A 24895-nucleotide genomic window follows, 5' to 3' on the forward strand; every position below is an offset into this window, starting at 1 on the left:
CTCGTGTTTCGGTAACTGTTGTTAAACATCGATTAGAATGGACAGGGACTGCGATTGCTGTGTTCGGATGAGGGCTGACTTGGCATCCCTTCGCTCACAGCTGCAATCGGCGCTGACTTCGGTCGCGCAGCTTGAGGCTGTTGCCAATGGGCACCACTGTGGGGAGCCGGACTTGGGTATCACGTGGATGTCAACCTCGCCCCTTCTGTTCCCAGATCGGTCTGCCGCTGTGGTTGCCCCGGTTGCTGCCCGCAGTGGGGCTGAGCCCTCGCCTGTGGTTGATTGGGAGGTCGTTCCAAGGCGTGGCAGGCAGCGAAAGGCGTCCCCAGAGGCTGATCACAAAGCCTCCCCGGTGCGTCTGACAAACCGGTTTCAGGCACTGTCTCTGGCTGAGCCAGATGCAGCTGCCTGCCCTGTTTCAGAGGATCATTCTCAGCCTTCAAGGTCCGGGCAATCGCAGAGGGTGGGCTTACTGGTAGTTGGGAGCTCCAATGTTAGGTGCGTAATGGGGCCCCTTAGGGATACGGCGGCTAAGGAGGGGAAGAAATCCAGTGTGCACACCGTGTGCATTCTGGGAGGAGTCATTCCTGATGTGGAAAGGGTCCTTCCGGATGGCATGAAGAGCACAGGGTGCAGCCAGCTGCAGGTGGTGGCACATGTCGGCACTAATGACGTGTGTCGCTTTGGATCTGAGGAAATTCTCTCTGGATTCCAGCGGCTATCTGATTTGGTGAAGGCTGCTGGTCTTGCTTACGAGATGAAGGCAGAGCTCACCATCTGCAGCATCGTTGACAGAACCGACTGCGGACCTTTGGTGTAGAGCCGGGTGGAGGGTCTGAATCAGAGGCTCAGACGGTTTTGCGACCGTATTGGCTGCAGATTCCTTGACTTGCGCCATAGGGTGGTGGGGTTTCGGGTTCCGCTGAATAGGTCAGGAGTTCACTACACTCAGCTGGCGGCTACACGGGTAGCGGAGGCTGTGTGGCGTGGACTGGGCGGTTTTTTAGGTTAGAAAGCCTCCGGAAAGTGCGGGATGGGCTGCAATGTTAAAGGGTGCTTGGCAATTACAGGACGTGCTTGGATCAAGGAACAGTCGGAATTATAGTTGTAAATTGTTGTAGTTGCGCTGGAAAAGTGGTGGAGTGTTTGTGTCTGTCAGTAGTGGTTTATCTTGTAGTGAAGTCGAAGTAGATACTCCGTGCGAATTGGTGTGGGTGGAGGTTATACTTAACAGCCGAATTAAGTTAATAATTGGCTCCTTCCACCGACCCCCAGACTCCGATGATACAGTTGTGGAACAGTTCAGAGAAAGTTTGAGTCTCGTAACAAATAAATACCCCACTCATACGGTTATAGTTGGTGGGGACTTCAACCTACCCTCGGTATGTTGGCAAAAATACTTGTTCAAAACCGGTGGTAGGCAGAAAACGTCTTCCGAGATAGTCCTAAATGCATTCTCCGAAAATTATTTCGAGCAGTTAGTCCACGAACCCACGCGAATTGTAAATGGTTGGAAAGACACACTTGACCTCTTGGCCACAAACAATCCAGAGCTGATAGAGAGCATCATGACTGATACAGGGATTAGTGATCACAAGGTCATTGTAGCTAGGCTCGATACCATTTCTTCCAAATCCATCAGAAACAAACGCAAAATAATTTTATTTAAAAAAGCGGATAAAGTGCCACTAGAAGCCTTCCTAAAAGACAATTTCCATTCCTTCCGAACTGACTATGCGAATGTAGACGAGATGTGGCTCAAATTCAAAGATATAGTAGCAACAGCAATTGAGATATTCATACCTCATAAATTGGTAAGAGATGGAACGGATCCCCCGTGGTACACAAAAAAGGTCCGAACGCTGTTGCAGAGGCAACGGAAAAAGCATGCGAAGTTCAGAAGAACGCGAAATCCCGATGATGGGCTAAAATTTACAGACGCGCGAAATTTGGCACGTACTTCGATGCGAGATGCCTTTAATAGGTTCCACAACGAAACATTGTCTCGAAATTTGGTAGAAAATCCGAAGAAATTCTGGTCGTATGTAAAGTACACAAGCGGCAAGACGCAGTCAATACCTTCGCTGCGCAGTGCCGATGGTACTGTTATCGACGACTGTGCCGCTAAAGCGGAGTTATTGAACGCAGTTTTCCGAAATTCCTTCACCAGGGAAGACGAATGGAATATTCCAGAATTTGAAACAACAACATCTGCTAGCATGAGTTTCTTAGAAGTAGATACCTTAGGGGTTGCGAAGCAACTCAAATCGCTTGATACGGGCAAGTCTTCAGGTCCAGATTGTATACCGATTAGGTTCCTTTCAGATTACGCTGATACTATAGCTCCCTACTTAGCACTCATATACACCCACTCGCTCACCGATAGATCTGTACCTACAGATTGGAAAATTGCGCAGGTCGCACCAGTGTTCAAGAAGCGTAGTAGGAGTAATCCATTTAACTACAGACCTATATCATTGACGTCGGTTTGCAGTAGGGTTTTGGAGCATATACTGTATTCAAACATTATGAATCACCTCGAAGGGAACGATCTATTGACACGTAATCAGCATGTCTTCAGAAAACATCGCTCTTGTGCAACGCAGCTAGCTCTTTATTCGCACGAAGTAATGGCCGCTATCGACAGGGGATCTCAAGTTGATTCCGTATTTCTAGATTTCCGGAAAGCTTTTGACACCGTTCCTCACAAGCGACTTCTAATCAAGCTGCGGAGCTATGGGGTATCGTCTCAGTTGTGCGACTGGATTTGTGATTTCCTGTCAGGAAGGTCGCAGTTCGTAGTAATAGACGCCAAATCATCGAGTAAAGCTGAAGTGATATCAGGTGTTCCCCAGGGAAGCGTCCTGGGACCTCTACTGTTCCTGATATATATAAATGACCTGGGTGACAATCTGAGCAGTTCTCTTAGACTGTTCGCAGATGATGCTGTAATTTACCGTCTAGTAAGGTCATCCGAAGACCAGTATCAGCTGCAAAGCGATTTAGAAAAGATTGCTGTATGGTGTGTCAGGTGGCAGTTTACGCTAAATAACGAAAAGTGTGAGATGATCCACATGAGTTCCAAAAGAAATCCGTTGGAATTCGATTACTCGATAAATAGTAAAATTCTCAAGGCTGTCAATTCAACTAAGTACCTGGGTGTTAACATTACGAACAACTTCAGTTGGAAGGACCACATAGATAATATTGTCGGGAAGGCGAGCCAAAGGTTGCGTTTCATTGGCAGGACACTTAGAAGATGCTACAAGTCCACTAAAGAGACAGCTTACACTACACTCGTTCGTCCTCTGTTAGAATATTGCTGCGCGGTGTGGGATCCTTACCAGGTGGGATTGACGGAGGACATCGAAAGGGTTCAAAAAAGAGCAGCTCGTTTTGTATTATCGCGTTATAGGGGAGAGAGTGTGGCAGATATGATACACGAGTTGGGATGGAAGTCATTACAGCATAGACGTTTTTCGTCGCGGCGAGACCTTTTTACGAAATTTCAGTCACCAACTTTCTCTTCCGAATGCGAAAATATTTTGTTGAGCCCAACCTACATAGGTAGGAATGATCATCAAAATAAAATAAGAGAAATCAGAGCTCGAACAGAAAGGTTTAGGTGTTCGTTTTTCCCGCTCGCTGTTCGGGAGTGGAATAGTAGAGAGATAGTATGATTGTGGTTCGATGAACCCTCTGCCAAGCACTTAAATGTGAATTGCAGAGTAGTCATGTAGATGTAGATGTATAGATGTAGATGTAGAGGGCAACGCCGGATCCCCATAAATGTGACCTATTGTACACTCGATACTGAACTCTGAAAGTCAGGTGAAACTTGGCAGTGGCGTGTGAAGCTGGAGCAGAGCGGTGAGGATGAAGCAGATGCAGCCAAGGTCCGATGACGTCTCTCCCATGCGAACGTTCTGCCAGCCAAGTGTCAGGAGCAGGCAAAGTACGATGTAAACTCAGAAACATCAGCAAAGCATCTTCACTCGAAGCTTTGACACTTGCATCTTGAACGATCGAACGAAACGTTCCACGTCGCCCTTACACTGGAGCGAGAATGATACTGTTCCGAAGTTCTGTTTTCCATTATGATAGTAAAATTGTGTAAATTTGTTGGAAGAAAAAGGAGATCCATTTTCACAAACGATTGTTTATGGTCAGTATTCGAGAGAAAATACGGAAGCGAGCGCCTTGACAGTGCTGGTGGCATTCGTCGAATGCAGTAGGAAAGCAAAAGGTCATCTGCTGAAGGCATCGACGATAATCAACCAAAGTGTTTGCCACAAGGGCCAGCAAAGTCTATACGCAGGCGTTGCCGTGGAGTATCTCCAGGTCTGCAGGAGAAAAGTTTCTCGTGCGGAGTGGTACGATTGTCCGCGCAAGTGTGACGTTGTGTCATCGCCCGTTCTATTTGCTTACCTAAACCAAGCCACGTACAATGTTGGCGCGCCAGCTGCTTAGTGTGAACTGTTCCCTAACGAGCTCTATGTAGAAGATTTAAAACTTCCTGTTGCAACGGGGTGGGGATTAACCGTCTCTTCTGTTCATTAGCAATGTGAAGCAGAACCAAATCATGCAGAACAGATACACTCTTGCGTTGCACAGCGTATTTTCACACAAGGTGATCGGGAAGACATTTCTGAGAACGCAGCCAATGTAACTTTTGAGCAATCGTCGCGAATGGTCATGCTCACTGGCTTGTGCGTCCGGCGTGAATCAATATGAAAAGACTCGAGTGGTTGCGAATCAGGAAAGTCAGTACGTAAACAAGAGGTTTCCGACGCGTCGAATGCTGCATCTGTGCCGAAAGATAAACGAGACAATGTGTCGGCGCTTGTGTGTTGCGCCGTCGGGCGATACACAATTTCGTACTGGTAAATGGACAGTTAGCGATGTTGAAACTTCTGCGCCGTGCGGCCGGGTACTTGTTTCGACGGATGAAACAGTGCAGTCAAAGGCTTTTGGTTCTTGACCAGGAACATTTTCTGTCATACAGGTAATGATGAAATTTGGTGACATCATGTATTATACCCAGGGTTTCCTTCTCGAGCTAACTGTAATTAATCTGAGCACTGTTCAAAATAGTGGAAGGAATTGCAATGGTACGTTCTGTTTTGCCGTCGACTGCAAGCACAAATGGTTTTAGTGGATCGTAGTACATAAGACAAGGATGACGAAGCAATGAATTTTTTCAGTCTTTGAAAAGCTTGATCATGATCTTTTGACCAATGGAACGGAACATATTTACGTCTGAGGTGGTTCAGAGGCGTCGCAGTGTCCACCTCATTAGGCATTGCAAATTGCTGAAGTGCTTGAAAATGCCTCGTCCAAAGGCGACCATCATTGGCGTCACTGATATGTCCCAAGTATTCAATCGTTGGCCGGCCGCGGTCGTCTAGCGGTTCTAGGCGCTCAGTCGGGAACCGCGCGACTGCTACGGTCGCAGGTTCGAATCCTATCTCGGGCATGGATGTGTGTGATGTCCTTAGGTTAGTTAGGTTTAAGTAGTTCTAAGTTCTAGAGGACTGATGACCACAGATGTTGAGCCCCATAGTGCTCAGAGCCATTTTGAACCATTCAATCGTTGTATTGAAAAAAGAAAATTTCTTTAAGTTCCATTTGGGGCCTCACGAATAAACTGAAAACGACAGTCAAAATTTTGACTGTGTCGTTCCGGTCTTTGTCCGAAGACTACAACGTTGTCAAGATAATTAAAACGAGAAGACACCTTGGACGTTGGTCGCTCGAGAAACTTTTGAAAGAAGGTAGGGGCGGAAGCTCTTGTGAAAGGTGGGCCTTGATACTCAAACAAGCCGACATAAATATTCACAACAAACGTTTTTCGTTTGCGCTTGAAATCCCCATAAAGACGAATGTTGCCGTTTGCCTGACGCATCATGACTACAGGTAAGGCCCATTGACTTGCTGAAATAGGTTTTATGACGCATCTGATTCCAGTCTCTGTATATCTGTACCGACGTCGCCGCGTAGTGCATCCGGCTCAGGGCGTACGCGGCAAAATTTCCGTTGCGCATTGGCTTACAGCGTAATGTCGTGGTCTTCAGTCCTGAGACTGGATTGATGCAGCTCTCCATGCTACTCTATCCTGTGCAAGCTTCTTCATCTCCCAGTACCTACTACAACCTACATCCTTCTGAATCTGCTTAGTGTATTCATCTCTTGGTCTCCCTCTAAGATTTTTACCCTCCACGCTGCCCTCCAATACTAAATTGGTGATCCCTTGTTGCCTCAGAACATGTCCTACCAACCGATCCCTTCTTCTGGTCAAGTTGTGCCACAAGCTCTTCTTCTCCCCAGTTCTATTCAATACTTTCTCATTAGGTATGTGATCTACCCATCTAATCGTCAGCATTCTTCTGTAGCACCACATTTCGAAAGCTTCTATTCTCCTCTTGTCCAAACTATTTATCGTCCATGTTTCACTTCCATACATGGCTACACTCCATACAAATACTTTCAGAAATGACTTCCTGACACTTAAATCTATACTCCATGTTAACAAATTTCTCTTCTTGACAAACGCTTTCCTTGCCATTGCCAGTCTACTTTTTATAACCATCATCAGTTATTTTTCACCCCAAATAGCAAAACTCATATACTACTGTAATTGTCTCAAAAAATGTTCAAATGTGTGTGAAATTTTATGGGACTTAACTGCTAAGGTCATCAGTCCCTAACCTTACACACTAGTTAACCAAAATTATCCTAATGACACACACCTATGCCCGAGGGAGGATTCGAACCTCCGCCAGGACCAGCCGTATGTGTCTCATTTCCTAATCTAATTTCCTCAGCATCACCCGACTTAATTCGGCTGCATTCCATTATCCTTGTTTTGCTTTTGTTGATGTTCATCTTATATCCTTCTTTCAAGACACGGTACATTGCGTTCATCTGCTCTTTCAGGTCCTATGCTGTGTCTGACACAATTACGATGTCATCAGCAAACCTCAAACTATTTATTTCATCTCCATGTATTTTAATTCCTGCTCCGAAACAGCGTAATATGAGCTTGAAAATCTTTTGCACGCCCTAGAGTACCGTGGAACATATGTTGATGCTTTTCATAGAATTGTTGAACTGTAGCAAGGGAAACTTTTGTGTCAATGGCATGGACATTGTCCTGTATGTCTAATCTGAAGGAATCAAATCCAGACATGCCGAAAATATTTGGGCTCGTGTGTGGGCGGACTGCAGTGAAAAGCACTTCCGGAGTCGTCTTTTTGTATTTTGCACGTAATCGGCACTTTCGAAGCATTTAAAAGCTGTCGCCGTTATAGGCGGTGGACTGCTGACCAAAGGTGGTAGGCCAATGTTTCCATATGTATATAGGTTAAGCAACGACCCGCCAGGTTAGCCGAGAGTGCTAACGCGTTGCTTCCTGGACTCGGGTAGCGGCGTCGGCCCCGGATCGAACCCACCCGGCGATTGACGACGCCGGCCGATGTGCCGGCCAGCCTGGATGTGGTTTTTAGCGGTTTTCCACATCCTACTAGGTGAACACGGGGCTGGTCCCCACGTCCTGCCTCAGTTACATGACTCGCAGACATTTGAAACACATTCCCACTATTTCACGATTGACACTAGACACAGACAGCTGGGGTACACTAATTCCGTCCCGGGGGCTTTAGGGTGGCGGCAGGAAGGGCATCCGGCCACGCCTTCCACTTAACAATGCCAAATCTGTTCTTAACCTTGCCGACACTGCGCCCAATGCGGGATAAAGGTGGTAGCCAAAGAAGAACTAGATAGGTTAAGCAACGTGGCAGGAGCTGCTGTATCTAATTGAAAAGGCACTGACTGGTTACAAATTTGCAGTGTAATCCACAGCTTGCGGTGTGCTCAATGGAAACAATGGCCCATTGCGTGTTGTGAAAACCTGTTCTCTGTTTCCATATGCGCATAGAGCACTTTCGTGAATTTAGGGATGGAGAGAGCCTTTTTGAGGAGTAAAGTATTCGTAATAAACGCGTGTTTATGCGTTTTCTGCGTCTTCGCTTGTCTAATTTTTGATCAGGGGGAGACGCAGAATTTGAACGTGAAATGACATTGATTCCAATCCGTTCTTGCTTTGCATTATTCCCAAGTGAGACAGAGGAGGTCTTTCTAATCTTCTGCGGGCAGATCGATTATGTATGTCCCGTGCGACGACAAAATTTGCTTTCAACTTGTCTGAAGAAATAATTCTTCCCATATTCGATGACACAGCATTTCACACGTGGCTTCCCTTCGCGCAGAGCTTAAGAGGTGGCATTAACGTTCCGCCGACGCGGGAAACATCGTATCCAGCGTTTCCTTCTTTGTTCAGGCGGTGCTGACTGACGCGTGTTGAGGCCGGCTCGCGGCTGTTTGTCTCAAGTGAAGCGACGACTGGTAGAGAGAAATCTTGCCCGGCTAAAACTTGAACTTCACGTACGTCGATAAGTTTAAGCGCTCACTGAGACTAGGGTTGCGCTGCTTTAGAACTTCGACCTCAACCTCTGATCTGACAGATTCTGAATAACAGCATCGCGCAGCATTTCGTCATGATCAGTTGCAACGGGGACAGGATCGAATTTACAGTGTCTGGCCATGACCTGCAATTCCGCAATCCATTCTTTGTGGGACTGATCACTGTGACATTGCGTGCGGATGAATTTATACCGTGCAACAGTAATGTGTACTTGAGTCTCAAAAATTTCATCTAATCTTGCAATTATGACCTTGTAGGGTTGGGTTTGGAGCTCACTAAGGAGAAACAATTTTTACTAGGCGGCGACGAATGTACAATGCTGGACGTGAAAAGAAAAATGCACGACGTGATTCGCGTGTGATTTTGTAGGCATCGAAATGTTGCTGCAGCTGTGTTATGTATTTTTTCCGTGTTTCCTTTATCTCACAGAACTGCCGGAAAAGCAGAGGTGGCAGCTGAATTTTTTCTTTAGCTCCTGGCGCCTTTTGGTACTGGACTGCTTGTGCTTGTCGAAGCGAGAAAGAACTGATAGCAGTTTTGTTATTTGTTGACTTTGAAACTGAACTAGAGATGTTAGGTGCTGTTCAGCTCTTAGCTGTTACTCAGCCTGGTTTTCCATGATTCCTTAAATATCTCAACTTAACTATTTCTACTTACGTGCTTCAACTGGTTCAAATGGCTCTGACCACTATGGGACTTCTGAGGTCATCAGTCCCCTAGAACTTAGAACTACTTAAAGCTAACTAACCTAAGGACATCACACACATCCATGCCCGAGGCAGGATTCGAACTTGTGACCGTAGCGGTCGCGTGCTTCCAGACTGTAGTACCTAGAACCGCTCGGCCACCGCGGCCGGCTCACGTATTTCAGATTAATGTAAGCACTCACATAAAAATGAAATCAATAGAAAGAGAAAAACTGCCCTAATCTGGTGTCTAAAGCCGCTTGTTCCATTTTCCTTTTGGTCGTCATCAGTCTGTTATGCGTTCCTTTGCACGTTGTGGGTTCTTTAGTGGAGACAGGAACAGATGCCGCTCATGAACAGAGAGTTCAGATATTAATTTGTTCTACATCTAATATCAGATAGTAAAAATAATACGTAACTATGTTGCCGAGGTTCCAGTGTCAGATGCTAACAGTAGATCTGACTGCAGAAATATTTATACATGTAGAAGATTTATAAATCTGATTAACTTCTCATGGTTGGGATTCACAGTCATATAATATTTCTTAAAAGACATCATAGTCGCAGCTGACTGTTTAAAGTATTTATTGTTCCAATTGCAATTTCGGCCTTATGGCCATTTTCAAGTAACATTGCAAAGTTACATTCTGTCAGAATACAAAACTACACTCCTGGAAATTTAAATAAGAACACCGTGAATTCATTGTCCCAGGAAGGTGAAACTTTATTGACACATTCCTGGGGTCAGATACATCACATGATCACACTGACAGAACCACAGGCACATAGACACAGGCAACAGAGCATGCACAATGTCGGCACTAGTACAGTGTATATCCACCTTTCGCAGCAATGCAGGCTGCTATTCTCCCATGGAGACGATCGTAGAGATGCTGGATGTAGTCCTGTGGAACGGCTTGCCATGCCATTTCCACCTGGCGCCTCAGTTGGACCAGCGTTCGTGCTGGACGTGCAGACCGCGTGAGACGACGCTTCATCCAGTCCCAAACATGCTCAATGGGGGACAGATCCGGACATCTTGCTGGCCAGGGTAGTTGACTTACACCTTCTAGAGCACGTTGGGTGGCACGGGATACATGCGGACGTGCATTCTCCTGTTGGAACAGCATGTTCCCTTGCCGGTCTAGCAATGGTAGAAAGATGGGTTCGATGACGGTTTGGATGTACCGTGCACTATTCAGTGTCCCCTCGACGATCACCAGAGGTGTACGGCCAGTGTAGGAGATCGCTCCCCACACCATGATGCCGGGTGTTGGCCCTGTGTGCCTCGGTCGTATGCAGTCCTGATTGTGGCGCTCACCTGCACGGCGCCAAACACGCATACGACCATCATTGGCACCAAGGCAGAAGCGACTCTCATCGCTGAAGACGACACGTCTCCATTCGTCCCTCCATTCACGCCTGTCGCGACAGCACTGGAGGCGGGCTGCACGATGTTGGGGCGTGAGCGGAAGACGGCCTAACGGTGTGCGGGACCGTAGCCCAGCTTCATGGAGACGGTTGCGAATGGTCCTCGCCGATACCCCAGGAGCAACAGTGTCCCTAATTTGCTGGGAAGTGACGGTGCGGTCCCCTACGGCACTGCGTAGGATCCCACGGTCTTGGCGTGCATCCGTGCGTCGCTGCGGTCCTGTCCCTGGTCGACGGGCACGTGCACCTTCCGCCGACCACTGGCGACAACACCGATGTACTGTGGAGACCTCACGCCCCACGTGTTGAGCAATTCGGCGGTACGTCCACCCGGCCTCCCGCATGCCCACTATACGCCCTCGCTCAAAGTCCGTCAACTGCACATACGGTTCACGTCCACGCTGTCGCGACATGCTACCAGTGTTAAAGACTGTGATGGAGCTCCGTATGCCACTGCAAACTGGCTGACACTGACGGCGGCGGTGCACAAATGCTGCGCAGCTAGCGCCATTCGACGGCCAACACCGCGGTTCCTGGTGTGTCCGCTGTGCCGTGCGTGTGATCATTGCTTGTACAGCCCTCTCGCAGTGTCCGGAGCAAGTATGGTGGGTCTGACACACCGATGTCAATGTGTTCTTTTTTCCATTTCCAGGAGTGTATGTACTCATGTCAGATAGTTTTATATTCTGACATAATGTAACTTTGCAATGTTACTTGAAAATGGCCATAAGGCCGGAATTGCAATAGTAACAATAAATATTTTAAACAGTCACCTGCGACTATGATGTCTTTTAAGAAAAATTTATAATCTCTCAGTCTTCAGTACAATGTCTGTTCAGAAGATCACGAGCCGTGACCATTATGAAATTCTGTAAATGTTATTCAACTGGTAAACACATAAGAATGGAGTCTGTGCATTAATGTTCTAACTTAAGTACACCCGCCTCTGGAGCTCCGGAGATGCTTGCACCTCATTGGCAGCGACGTAATCGTTCGTAGCAGGAGTGCCCTCTTGTCGCAGTGGTTACTGTAGGAAACGCGGCGGCGTAACTGACGGCGCGAATATTTGAAAGGCCGGATAACGACCGATACCGCACTCTCTGTCGATAGCAGTCCTTTAGATAAATGAAATTCAGGTCGATACCTTATCCATTAAGCCAGTCACAGACATTTCCTTATATTTTCATAGGAGTAACATTACCGGTGTATTCTTAATAAAGTAGTAGCCGGTATTGCTGTAACTCTCTTGAAATGTGACTAATAGTGACTTGCGTGTTAAAAGCACCTCGTGATATAATGTGAAGTCATCTGCAACAGGACCAGTCGCTTTTCGGAAGCGGGTAATGAGAATGGGCTGATACAAGGTACAGAAGTACATCCAGATAGTTTTGCGTTTAGTGAGTGAAGTGTATTGTTTCTCGCCATGTCACGCCTCCTCACACAGTCTCTCTGAATCAGTGGTGAGACATCACTTTGCAGGAGAAGGGCACTATAGCGATAGTGTACAGTATCTCCTGAAACAAAGCTGAAATCGACACTGGAGGTGTTTCCCACACAACTGACTGTGGACAAAATAGAGTAGCTTAACCGCACGGGAGCTCTAGTTGCTTCAGATATTGTACGTCAACGGCTTCTTAGGCAGTTTTCAAGTTGCGTTGTTATTATCTTGTCATAAGTGTCCTCGATTGGTGAGTACCACTCATCACTTCAATATACGACAAGCTTTCTTAGGTAAGATCAGCTAGAACACATTTGTCTAAAACTTCCTTAGGAAGACTAGGTGGGGTAGCTATATAAGAGGCTGTCAATAGTTTCCGTTTGAGGTCTTTGCTGCAGAGTATATGCAACGTAGCATGACTCCGATGCAGATACAACCATTGATAAGTGCGCCAAGGTATAGAGTCGCATTCGTGCCTTTCTTGGATGCGAGAAGTAAATTGGGAACGTAAGCTATGGTAAAGTTATTACAAAATGCGTCGAGACAGGACCAACGAGCTCTTATTGCTTTTCGGTTCCCGTAAAACAAACACCGGCAGACATCCGTCGGAGAATGAAGCTTGTCTTTCGAAAATCACGAGTGCGGCAAGAGGTGCGGCTGCTTCATGATAACGTACATCCCCACATCGAAAATATCGTAGTGCAGAATTTACGCCAACTCAAGTGGGAGACACTATAGTCCTGCTGTGTCCTCATGCGATTATGACGTCAACGGCCCCTATCGGACGAGGATTTACAGGAGTCAGTTATGGCCTTACTCACGAAGCAGTACACGGAGTTTTACGAAACGTGTATCTTCAATCCAGCGTGTCATTGAGATGGTCACCTCACTGATGACGACGATTTTGCCTGACTTGTGTACCGATTATGGACCGGACGACTTTAGAACGCAAACTTTTGAATCGCCCTATATAGGAGGTAAGATACATCGACATTACGGGAAGGCAAGGCGGGGCAGTTATCGAGCGCACATCGTCATCTTATGAGGCACGTACGCCTAGAAGCTGCTGATGAGAGGCAGAGTCGAAATGTGGTATCCATTGTTAATGAAGATGAGATCATCACCTCTCTCCTCAAGGTCTCTACGATGGATCAACCGTTTAAAGAGAGGTCTGTAGCTTGATTTATAATTTTAATGTTCTCTCGTTGCGTAGCTATTGCTGTTGTAAGAAGGCAGCTTAGGTTTTTATGTTGGTGACGGTACGTAGCGCTTTGTATTAAAATCGCTGACTGCGCTGTGCGCAGTCTGTGGCTGGTTGGACTCATTGCTGGATTATTCTCTAGTGTAGCGTTGGGCGGTTGGACGTGAACAGCGCGTAGCATTGGGCAAGTTGGAGCTGAGCCGCCTGCATTGGTGGATGTGGGGAGAGAGATGGCAGCTTTTCGAGAGGTTACTATGAGCGGACGGTATGGACGAGCGTCCGTCAAAAAAAAAGGAAATTTGTAAGACTGGATGTCATGAACTGACATATTATGACTTTTGAACACTATTAAGTTAAATACATTGTTTGTTCTCTATCAATATCTTTCATTTCCTAACTATGCCTGTCAGTAATTAGTGTCTCCAGTAGTTAGAATCTTTTATTTAGCTGACAGTATTGGTGCTCACTGTATTGCAATAGTTAGAGTAACGAAGATTTTTGTGAGGTAAGTGATTCATGAAAGGTATAGAGTGTTGTTAGTCAGGGCCATTCTTTTGTAGGGATTATTGAAAGTCAGATTGCGTTGCGCTAAAAATATTGTGTGTCATTTTAGTGATGATCAGAATAAGTAAAGAGAGAACTGTCTGAGTACGTTCAGTTTTGCTCAGCTGTTTGAAAATCAAATAATGTAAGAGTTTTCCAGCACTGTCATTCTTAATTTTCAAAGGGTAAGTTTCACTGTATCGAAAAGAAATGTACCATTACTTAGCCTTTTTACTGACACTTAAGGGAAGTGGTCACCTTAGATAACTACCACATGGAGGAACCAGGTTCGATTCCTGGTGTTGCCAAGAATATTTCCTTGATGTGAGGTCTGGAACCGGGTGCACTCAGTCTCGTAATGCGAACTTCGGAGCTTTTTGACCAAACAGAAGAAACTCCATTGTCTGGAAAGTCGGCGAAACAGCCGCCTGAGCGGTGTGTTTCTAACACATGTTCTGATCTGTCTTCCTACCACAGATGCGTAAGGACGCTATGTCAGTGGTCTAGGAATTTGGTGTTGAACCTACGGCCTGCAAGGTAGGAAGACACCCTCTCACACAAGCAGTGTTCAGAAGAGTGCAGCAGTACGGCCAGTGATGTAATCAATCATCTAAATGTCAGTTCCACTACACTCCCTGTAAAGGAAACGTTATCGCTAACAGAAATTAGTGTACAGGTTCAAGCGTGACTGTATGTTAGAAAAAAATGAAAATATTAGATTTTCGTTATTAAGCCTTAATTTTAGTCTAAGTATGACTTCATGCCATTTCCATGTTAACAAAATTACGTACAGGATTGTAAAGTATTGATATTCGGTGTTCACAACTGTGAAGTGAAATTGCTAACTGTTACAAGATTCGTTAATCGTAAGATGGTTGATGACCATGTCTGGGGGTCGATAAAGTGCAAACTAATTAAATACACTTGTGGCGAGAGATATTATTTACGCTGAAATGCCGAACGAAAACACTAAAAAGTGAATGGGGGCCGGTAAAGTGCAATCAGAAAGAAGTACACAATTAAAACAGTTCATAACTCTACAGTGGCTGATTAGTCCTTTTTGTCAGATTGGATGATTCTCGTTTCTGCTTCAGTTGGGCCCGACAATCTTGAATATGTTTAGCTACAGGTAATGGACGAATGCGGAAAATTAAAATATTGAGAGTGAGGGGAGAGGACCTTGCATCGACGGTGGCAATGGCGGCTGAAGGCGCGAGCTGTGAACTTGAGAATCTATTCTAAATCTCTCTCGACTGTTAAACACTAGTGGGATACCTTCGTACATCTTCGGTGAAGCCGAAACTCCTACTTATTTCCCAGATAAGTTAATTAGCATGGTACACGCTATTTGGCTGGAACAGCGCGTACGTCGTTGCCCTCAAATCGCTCGCAACCTTAACTGTCAGCGCTCGGTGCGGTTCTCCGTACTAGGAGACCTTGCAGTTGAATTCCTTACGAGTTAAGACAAGCCTTTGAACAAGTCTTCACGTAATGACTCTATCAATCGTCTCAGCGAGGCGGAGTCGGCTTGCTCAAACACTCGGCGATTTCTGCGAGAGAGTAGCCTACTACTCTGCCCATGTCAAAGCTGGTGGCCACGCGTTTCCTTTCTGGCCAGTCAGAGCGTTCGTACTTTGTTATAAGTCGACGCACTAGAGGTTTTGTAGCCTATCACAGGCGTCGTTACTTCGTAGGGCAGAGTTTAAGTTTTTCTACGTAATACCAAGATTAGCAGCTTTGTCTTTCATGCGAGTTGTTAACGTAGGTGGCTACAAGGGTCACCTATGTTTTGCGCTGGGTTTCTCCACGTGTTTTGTCTCCGGAAGTTGTATCTGGCATCTCCCCCCATGTTCCTGTAGACAGACTTTCCGAAGGGTATTCGTTGAAAGCAAGGACGAGGGCGGCTTCTACCAAGGGTCTACGCAGCATCGGCGGGCGTCTCATTGTGTGTGCTAGATGGCCCCTGGCGAACTGCAGCCCACATGGGATCGGCATTGCCATCGTAAAATTCTCTTTCCCTCAGAACTGCGCCTCATAGCTCGGTTCGGGGAAATTACTGTCATGCTATTACTGGTGTGACTCTTAGTGATGTATATTCACCAAATACTGGCTTATTTGTTACATCAGAATTTTAATAACATTTGTTCAATTTCACACAACTATCGAGTTAACAGGAATTCATTATAATGTCTGTTAATTGTTTGACACCTTACTAGTTGACCAGATGCCCCTCCATACCACGTCCGCGTGACGTCACAAGGTAGATACAGTGGCCGGTAGAGATCACTTGCACCTTGAAGGCCTCGACGATGAATACGTTTTTCAACTCTGCTCTAAGATTTTATAACTACAGGAAGACGATAATTTATGAACCTATCTACCTCTGTTTTAATGCAATGAATCCGCTGTTCGCTATAACATATGCTCAGTTAGTACTTTCACATCCCTTAAGCCGTTGGCTCATGGGCCGTGCATTTGCACGCTGAGCGTTGAGCGTGCCAAGTTTCTGGCGTCATAGCATAGAATAAGCACGTTGGGGAGTATTTTCGAACGTGCAGAGCAATATCTAGGATGTCAAATCTTGTAAATACGCATTTGAATGTAGAACGGTGAGACTGAAGAGCGCCACCAACATCACATGCACGCCATATCTCTCCAGTACAGAGACACGAGGCACCATATTGGCTATCTTATAGATATGTCATCTCTTGTTAGGTACACAACTGGTAATACCGTTGTCCTTTTGCTACCTTTCTACTTGTATTTCCGAAGATGAAACTAATTACGAAACGCGTCATGCGTACTTCGTGATCAATGAAGTCATCCTTCACCTCCTGCACGACTTTTTATACATCCTAACCGGCTTAATTGCAGACCTATGCCTATTGTATATATTGTATTTCTAAGCAATATAAAACTTAGGATATTTAAAAAAAAAACAGTCGTCAATTGCATGATCTGTTGTAATGAAATGACGGGAAACGTTAAATTAGTGGTTGAAAAATTATTGTAACTAATGTGCTATGAAGGTGTGTCCTTCTGAAGCAGCGGCACGTAGAGGATCCATCAGAACCTCATTTTCCATGGTTCACTTTGTAATAATTAAACGGCACTTAATAACATATCTATGACTAAAGTTTTTCAAGAGATGGTAAGATGCGACTTGTGCTGGTGAATGAATTATGCTTGTGTAACGTAATGAGAAGAGTCACAGAATTATGAGGTATGATGTGATGTGTTGCTAATTCGCATCTCATTGGATCCAAAGAGATTTCACGTTGTCTCATAGCTTCTCATACTGTCTTACTAGTACTATATTATGTAAATGAAATTTCCCTCTTTCTGTGGAGTGAGTTTGTTTGATTCGGTTCATCTACAAAAGCACCTTGCATTACTTGAAGTAAGATATTTTACACTTTTTTATTTGAAGTTTTGTGTTTCAGACGTAAAGATTCTGCTACACGATAGGTACTGTAAACATGTAAGAATGACCTTAGGGTTTTGCTAATTCGTGAGGATGATGAAATAATTTTTACCTTTTACCGCACTATTCGTAATGGCACTTTATAACTCGATGTTCTTACTAAATGGACAGGGTACTTTCCTTTTTACCTTATAAAATGTTCATTGACACTGAAGTTTTTATTTATGGTTGCTACAGACAGAAAATCACGACTAGCTCATGGACGAGGGAGGAAATACGTATTTTCATATAGCTAACGTAGGAATTTTACTCCCATCCATTTTGTAAACAGTGTCATTTACGAGCCAGATAACAACCGACAACTGCTGCTGGACCGCGCTCCAATCGCGTATGCGGCTCTTCTGTGAAACTTTAAGAACTAGCACTCCTAAAAGAAAGGATATAGCGGAGAGATGGCTTAGCTACAGCACAATAATAAGGAGAGGTGATCTGCAGACTGTTGCAGCAAGTGTCGTTGTAGGAAAGCTGGACAGGTGCGCAAATGATTAGTCAATAGTTAACACAAAAAGCAGAAGATTTACTTAACTTGTATTTGTAGAAGCATACGAAAACTTGTTACAAATAATGCAGCAGGAAACAGAGTCAAGCTGTCACAGTGTCGATAATAATGTAGCTCACTGCACAAAGCACGAACCATAGTGTCGGTGCGATGAAGCTACGTGCGTTGAGAGGCTGCCACCGGCCGTCCTACATAGCGGCGGCAGAGGGGCGCGTAGTCCAGAGCCGCTGAAGGTGTGGCTCGTCGTGCATGCTCCACTGGGTCCTTCGGGCCCAAGCAACTGTTATTGTCGTCAGCCAGAAACTCACCATTCCGTCACCACACTTGATGGGCTGATACCACATCCCTCCCCCTCAAATCCTCTTGCCATAGCTCATATTTATATGAGCGAACGAACGACAGATGGGGAGCGCTGGATGCAGGTGGCATTGAGAACACGAGAGCCAAAACTGAAACTGGTGCCGAGCTTCGCCCGCACCCTGGCATACGCCCTGAGCCCGCCCGGGAACACTAGCCAAAAAGCTGGGAAGATGGTGCGTAACCCCGTCCAGAGGCGAAGTAATAGACGAGGACGGAGGCATCTGAGGGACTGCAGAGGGACCCCGAGCCGGCACGTGAGACCCCGCCGGGAGGAGCGTCCCATCCCCCAACGACTGTAGCTGTTAAGACGCGATGAGCGTGGAAGGGTATCGATTTCCGTCGGCTCTGGGACCGGCCCGTAGGTGTCGAGCCCACGGCAGCCGGATGCAGTGAGGACTGCTGCATCCAGACAGACACGGAATCCGAAAACACAAAGCCTGCGGCAGGATCACGCAAGTCACATGGGCGAATTTGATTCTGCTTGTGTGTCAGCAATTCTCTAGGTCTGTGCTGGAGAAACACAGAACGTCTAATATGTCATGCAATGCTGCCTCACTCTCGATACTGTACGTAGGCTGTTTAGGTTTTTTTTATTGGTAACGCCGCCGCCACGTAGCGCTCTGTATAAAAATCACTGGCTGTGCCGTGTGCAGTCTGTGGCTGGTTTGCATTGTTGTCTGCCATTGTAGTGTTGGGCAGCGGCAGCTGGATGCTAACAGCGCGTAGCGTTGCGCAGTTGGAGGTGAGCCGCCACCAGTGGTGGACGTGGGCAGAGAGATGGCGGAGTTTTGTAACTTGTAAGACTGGATGTCATGAACTATCATATATATTTTGACTATTAAGGTAAATACACTGTTTGTTCTCTATTTAAATCTTTCATTTGCTAACTATACCTATCAGTAGTTAGTGACTTCCGTAGTTTGAATCTTTTATTTAGCTGGCAGTAGTGGTGCTCGCTGTATTGCAGTAGTTTGAGTAACGAAGATTTTTGGTGAGGTAAGTAAGTGATTTGTGAAGGGTATAGGTTAATGTTAGTCAGGGCCATTTTTTGTAGAGATTTTTGAAAGGCAGATTGCGTTGCGCTAAAAATATTGTGTGTCAGTTTAAGCACAGTCGTGTACAATTGTTCAAAGGGGACGTTTCATATGTCGACCCTTAGCCACGGATACCTCACTGGAATCTTCTGATTTTTTCTTGTAGTTTGTGTAGTTAGTGTAGCCTTTGTTTATTGCTAGCGTGTAATCATAGAGAGAATCTCCTTTGTAGTTGTAGTTTTTCATTGTTGTATAGTAAAACAGTTGTGGCATGCACGTAGATTTGCACCAAGTATTTCGCAGCTTCGCTTGCAATTAACTAGATATTATTTTCAGTGCTATGTTAATGTGTTCTCTTATTTTTGCTCTTCAAATTGTGCTTTTATGTGTTATCGTGTGAAACATTGTGACAATAATGGCGTGTGAAAAACGTAACACTAGGCTCCAAAATAAACTGAGAAATAAAAGTGACGACGAGCGTCGCTTATCAGCACCAATGTGTAGTGAATTAACAGACATTCGAAGCAGTAATTTGGTAACTGTGCATAGGGAAATGGAGCGGGCGGCAAACAATGGTGTAGACAATGAAACAAGTAGTGAACAGGGAACAATTATCGATCGATCAGTCGGCAACAGCTCGCCTCAGGTATCCGAAATGACAGAACACGATATTGCAAATACTGTAGACTTAGATTATGGGTCCTCACCGTTTTCTCAAATGAGTCAAGACACATTTTCTGCCTGTCAAAATGTAAATGTTGCCAGTGAAAATGCGCTGCCAAAAAGCATAGAAAAACAGATTCCAGACACTAATACATTATTATTGCAATTAATGCAACAAATGGAACAAAATCAGAAACAAATGGGACAAAAGCTTCAAAAGTTAGACACAATGGAACAAAATCAGAGACAAACACAGCAAAAGCTTCAAAAGTTAGACACAATGGAACAAAATCAGAGACAAACACAGCAAAAGCTTCTAAAGTTAGACACAATGGAACAAAATCTTCAAAAGTTAGACACAATGGAACAAAATCAGAGACAAACACAGCAAAAGCTTCTAAAGTTAGACACAATGGAACAAAATCTTCAAAAGTTAGACACAATGGAACAAAATCAGTGACAAACACAGCAAAAGTTAGACGCAATGGAGCAAAAGCTTCAAAAGTTAGACTCAGTGGAACATAGCTTGAACAAACACGTGAAGATTTAACTACTGAATTACATAAAATCGAATCGAAATGTCAAAAAGTCTGTAATTACGTAAAAACACAAATTTGTGAGCATTTCCAACCCATTTTTTCGCGGCATGAAAATGCATTACAGAATCACGAAGCAGCCATAAAAGAACTGCAAACAATTGTTCATGAAAATCATGAGACCTTGCAAGCTAAAATTGACTCAGTTGCATCTACCGATTCGGTTACGCAACTTGCAAAAACTCAAGAAAACTTAAAGGACACAGTAGATACTCTGAAAATTGGTTCAGAAAGACACATAGAGGACATTAGTTCATTATCAGAGAAAGTAGTTGAACTTTCGGATCAGCTAAATAATTTATCTACGAAGGTAGATGATAATCTGAATGACACAAAACCGGTAGTCTTTAATGACACAGAAGAGTTCGAACAAATTAGGAAATTCAAACAAAATCAAAATCAAATTAATACGCAACACCAAAGAGAAATCCGGGAAGTACAAGATAAGCTGACACAGGTAATACAAGAATTACGTATTTCACAGGACTCTCGCACACCAATACGGGAAGAGGGACATAAAAATACGGCACTGCCACGAAATAATAACACAGGGCACTTTCGAGATTATGAAAGAAATTGGCAAAGTACACCGAATTTTGAGATGGAACCGCCGAAACGACGTAACAATGACCGACATGCGACCCGCCGACACGATGATTTTGACTATAAGCTGTTCATTACTACACGTAAATTCAAAACATTTAAGAATTCTGGCAACGACATTCATCCACAAGCGTGGCTTCATCAATTCTCTCATTGTTTCCCCCCACCCCCCACCTCAACTGGTTATTAGAGCACAGATTAGAATTTATGTGTGGCTATTTAGAGAATGAACCAGCTGTAAAAATGCGATCGGTCATTCACGATTGCCACAGTGAAGGAGAATTTTACCATGCGTTCCTCTCAGCATATTGGTCTCAAGCCACACAAGACCGAGTAAAACATGGCATCATAATGATGAAAAATTTCGAACAATCTGAATTTTCCAGTCTTGTCAAATAGTTTGAAGAGATGTTGCATAACAACCAATATCTTTGAAACCCATATAGCCCTTCAGAACTCATCCGCATTTGCATAATGAAATTGCCTGAACATTTAAGGAATATTATTTTGGCAGGGCGTTGCAAAGACGACATTGAAGCCTTTCAGGGACTCTTACAAGAATTAGAAATTGACACTGACAATCACGGAACGCGAAAACAGGTACACAACAATTACAGGTCACATCCGTCGCAATTCCGCGATGAAAGAAATAATAACTAGACACGACAAGGCTATTCTCACAACACAAATCGTGAGCAAAACAGACACCACCCATATGACAACCGTTGGCAGAGTAGTAATAATTACAGGGAAAGGTCACCTCTCCGCAGTAGTGACTATCACAGAGACAATCAGAGAAACAGACTATATGGGAAACAAAATAATTATTATCAAGGGAGACAGAATAACTTAAGACGCAACGGTCTAGAGCGCAGTTACGATTCAGAGAGAAATTCTCCACCACGTGACCGACAAGAAAGAAACTATGGAAACTACCGACATGACGACAGACGATATGATCGTAACGACAGACCTGAATTGCAGCAGAACTGGCGGAATTCAAACAGAGCAGGGCCCTCTCGACAAGGTGAATTTGTAGAAGCTAGGTCTCCAAATCCCAATAACGACGCGCGCCAACAAAGACACAATAGGCAATGACTCATACCGCTGGCAGCCACAAAACGTACGCATGAAACGGACGACACAGCTGCCGTAGCTAGTAATTACGTAAAAATGGAAGACATTAGGGACATCTTACTCCAGGAACACGACGTAAAACATAACAACATTGCATATCCTGTGATTCACATTACTGTAAATGACGTAAAATTTACGGCAGTACTTGACTCAGGCAGTCCCATTTCAGTAATTAGTGAAACAGCATTTATCAAATGCAACAAATCGAACGATTGCCCCACGACTCCGTTACGCAAGATTAAATTACAAGGTGCAGTCATTGGAAAAAGTGTAGATGTACGCCAACAAACCAACTTAGAATTCTTTTGTCAAAGCCACAGCTTCTCTATGAACTTTCTTATTGTTCCATTATTGTCGACGGAAGTTATAATGGGAGTAGACTTTTTGAATGAATAAAAAGCAATCTTAAACTTTCACGTTGCTGAAATAAGTTTAGAGAAAGAAGGTAAGTCAATAGCTTTGAAATTTGAAGATTGGCTCTCAAACCATGACGAGGAAATTAATCGGCTTTACCTTCTGTTAGACAACAGTTCGGAATTTTCTACGGAACTAGACACTAACAGTCGCTCTGCAAGTACTGACAGGGATGATATCGACGGCACATTGGAAACTAATGAGTTAATTCAGAATAAAATTCAAACAATTGAGAATTGTAATGACACTGATAGGCAGGACCTTTTTGAGATTTTACAACCACATTCCACAGTTTTTACTCACAAAACAGGAACAATGAAGGGATTTCAGTACCAATTTCGTGTTCGTGAGCATACTAAATTTTGTGTTAGACCATACGTAATTCCAGCACATTATAGGGACCGTGTTAGAACAGAAATACAATCTATGCTTGACGAGGGCATTATTGAGCCTGCAGTAAGCTCATACAACAATCCATTACATGTTGTTGAGAAGAAAAATGGATCGATCAGGCTTGTATTAGATTCGAGACAAATCAATACTATCATTATTCCTGAAACAGACAGGCCGCAAACGTTGGAAGAACTACTTCAAAATTTTAATGGTGTAAAAGCGTTGTCTTCCATTGATCTCAGATCCAGCTTTTATCAGATCGAACTTCATCCAGAATGTAGAAAATACACAGCTTTCCTTTGTTTCGGCGTTTGTTATCAGTTTCGGAAACTTCCTTTTGGTTTGAACATTTCCTCGGCAGCATTCATTCGCGGGCTAAATTCCATATTACCTGAGCTCTTAAAACGTCACATCACCTTATATGTGGACGATATTCTGATAGCAGAAGCCTCATGGGAACAACATAATCGCATCCTCAACAGCGTGTTACATATTTTTGCAGAATCTGGAATTACAGTTAACTTGGAAAAGTCTGAATTCGGTAGGACAAAGGTGAAGTTTTTGGGACATATTATTTCTTCTGAAGGCATTCAGCCGGATCCTGAACAGTTAGAAGCAATCAGAGCCATTCCAGTTCCATCCATAAAAAAACAAGTCCGCAGTTTTCTAGGTCTCGTAAATTTTTACCGTCGTTTTCTGAATATGCAAATTCTAGTTACACCAAAACTTTGTTCTCTCACTGGAAAAAATACTATTTGGAACTGGGACGAACAAACACATTTGGAAATCAGTTCTTTGAAAGAATCGCTACCTAACGCGCCAATACTAGCTCATCCAGATCTGTCACAAGATTTCTGCCTTAGCACAGATTCTTCTAAAGTCGGTCTTGGTGCCCATTTATTTCAAAAAGCCATAGAAAATGACACTACCGTTCAGAAAACCATTGCTTTTGCTAGCCGAGTGCTAACAAAATCTGAAAAAAATTATTCCGTTACCGAATTAGAAGCTTTAGCTATCGTTTGGGCATTTAACAAATTCCGTTTCTTTCTTTATGGTATACAGTTACCATCGTTCATTACAATTTCTTATGTCTTCAAAATTAAATCATGACAGGTTAAAACGTTGGGCATTGTTTCTGCAAGAATTCCACTTCACAATAGTCTACATTCCCGGCAAGTAGTACATTGTTGCGGACGCACTGTCACGCGCACCGGCTGGGCTCGAGAAAAGTAACACAGAAAGCAACCTCGATAAAAATTTCAGTATTATTTACAATCAGAAAGTCGCCTTTGAAAATTTCATCACCACATCTTTAAAGGACATTGCTCATGAACAAGATAAAGATCCGATTTGGAAAGACATCAAAAGTAAATGGCATGAAAAGACACACACACAGATTCGGCACTATTATCTGGTTAGGAACAACATACCGTTCAAACGCTGCACTGTTGATTACAAGCGATGGGTACTTTGCATTCCAGACGATTTCGTTAATAAGCTCATTTGGTACATTCATTTCAGCTATGCACATTTTGGTCCACGAAAATGTTATCATATTCTTCGAACGACTTGTCATTTTAACAATATGGAAAAGAGAATTCGAAGAGTCTTGTCGATTTGTAAACTTTGTCAAAAGGCGAAACCATCTACTGTCTCGCATCGTGCTCCATTGTTTCCTATCATTCCTACTGAATTAAAAGAATTTGCTGCTGTTGATCTCTTGGGACCGCTTGTTAGAACATCTAATGGATTTTCGTACGTTCTAGTCGCTGTTGAACTTACTTCAAAATTTGTTTCTTTAACTCCGTTACGTAAAGCCACTCGACGGTCTGTATCCATCGCCTTTGTTAGAAATTTCTTACGTGAAGTTGGACACGTTAGTAAAGTCATTTCAGATAACGGACCGCAATTCAGATCTGCTGTTTGGTCAC

This window comes from Schistocerca gregaria, chromosome 2, assembly GCF_023897955.1.
Source record: "Schistocerca gregaria isolate iqSchGreg1 chromosome 2, iqSchGreg1.2, whole genome shotgun sequence".
NCBI lineage: Eukaryota > Metazoa > Arthropoda > Insecta > Orthoptera > Acrididae > Schistocerca > Schistocerca gregaria.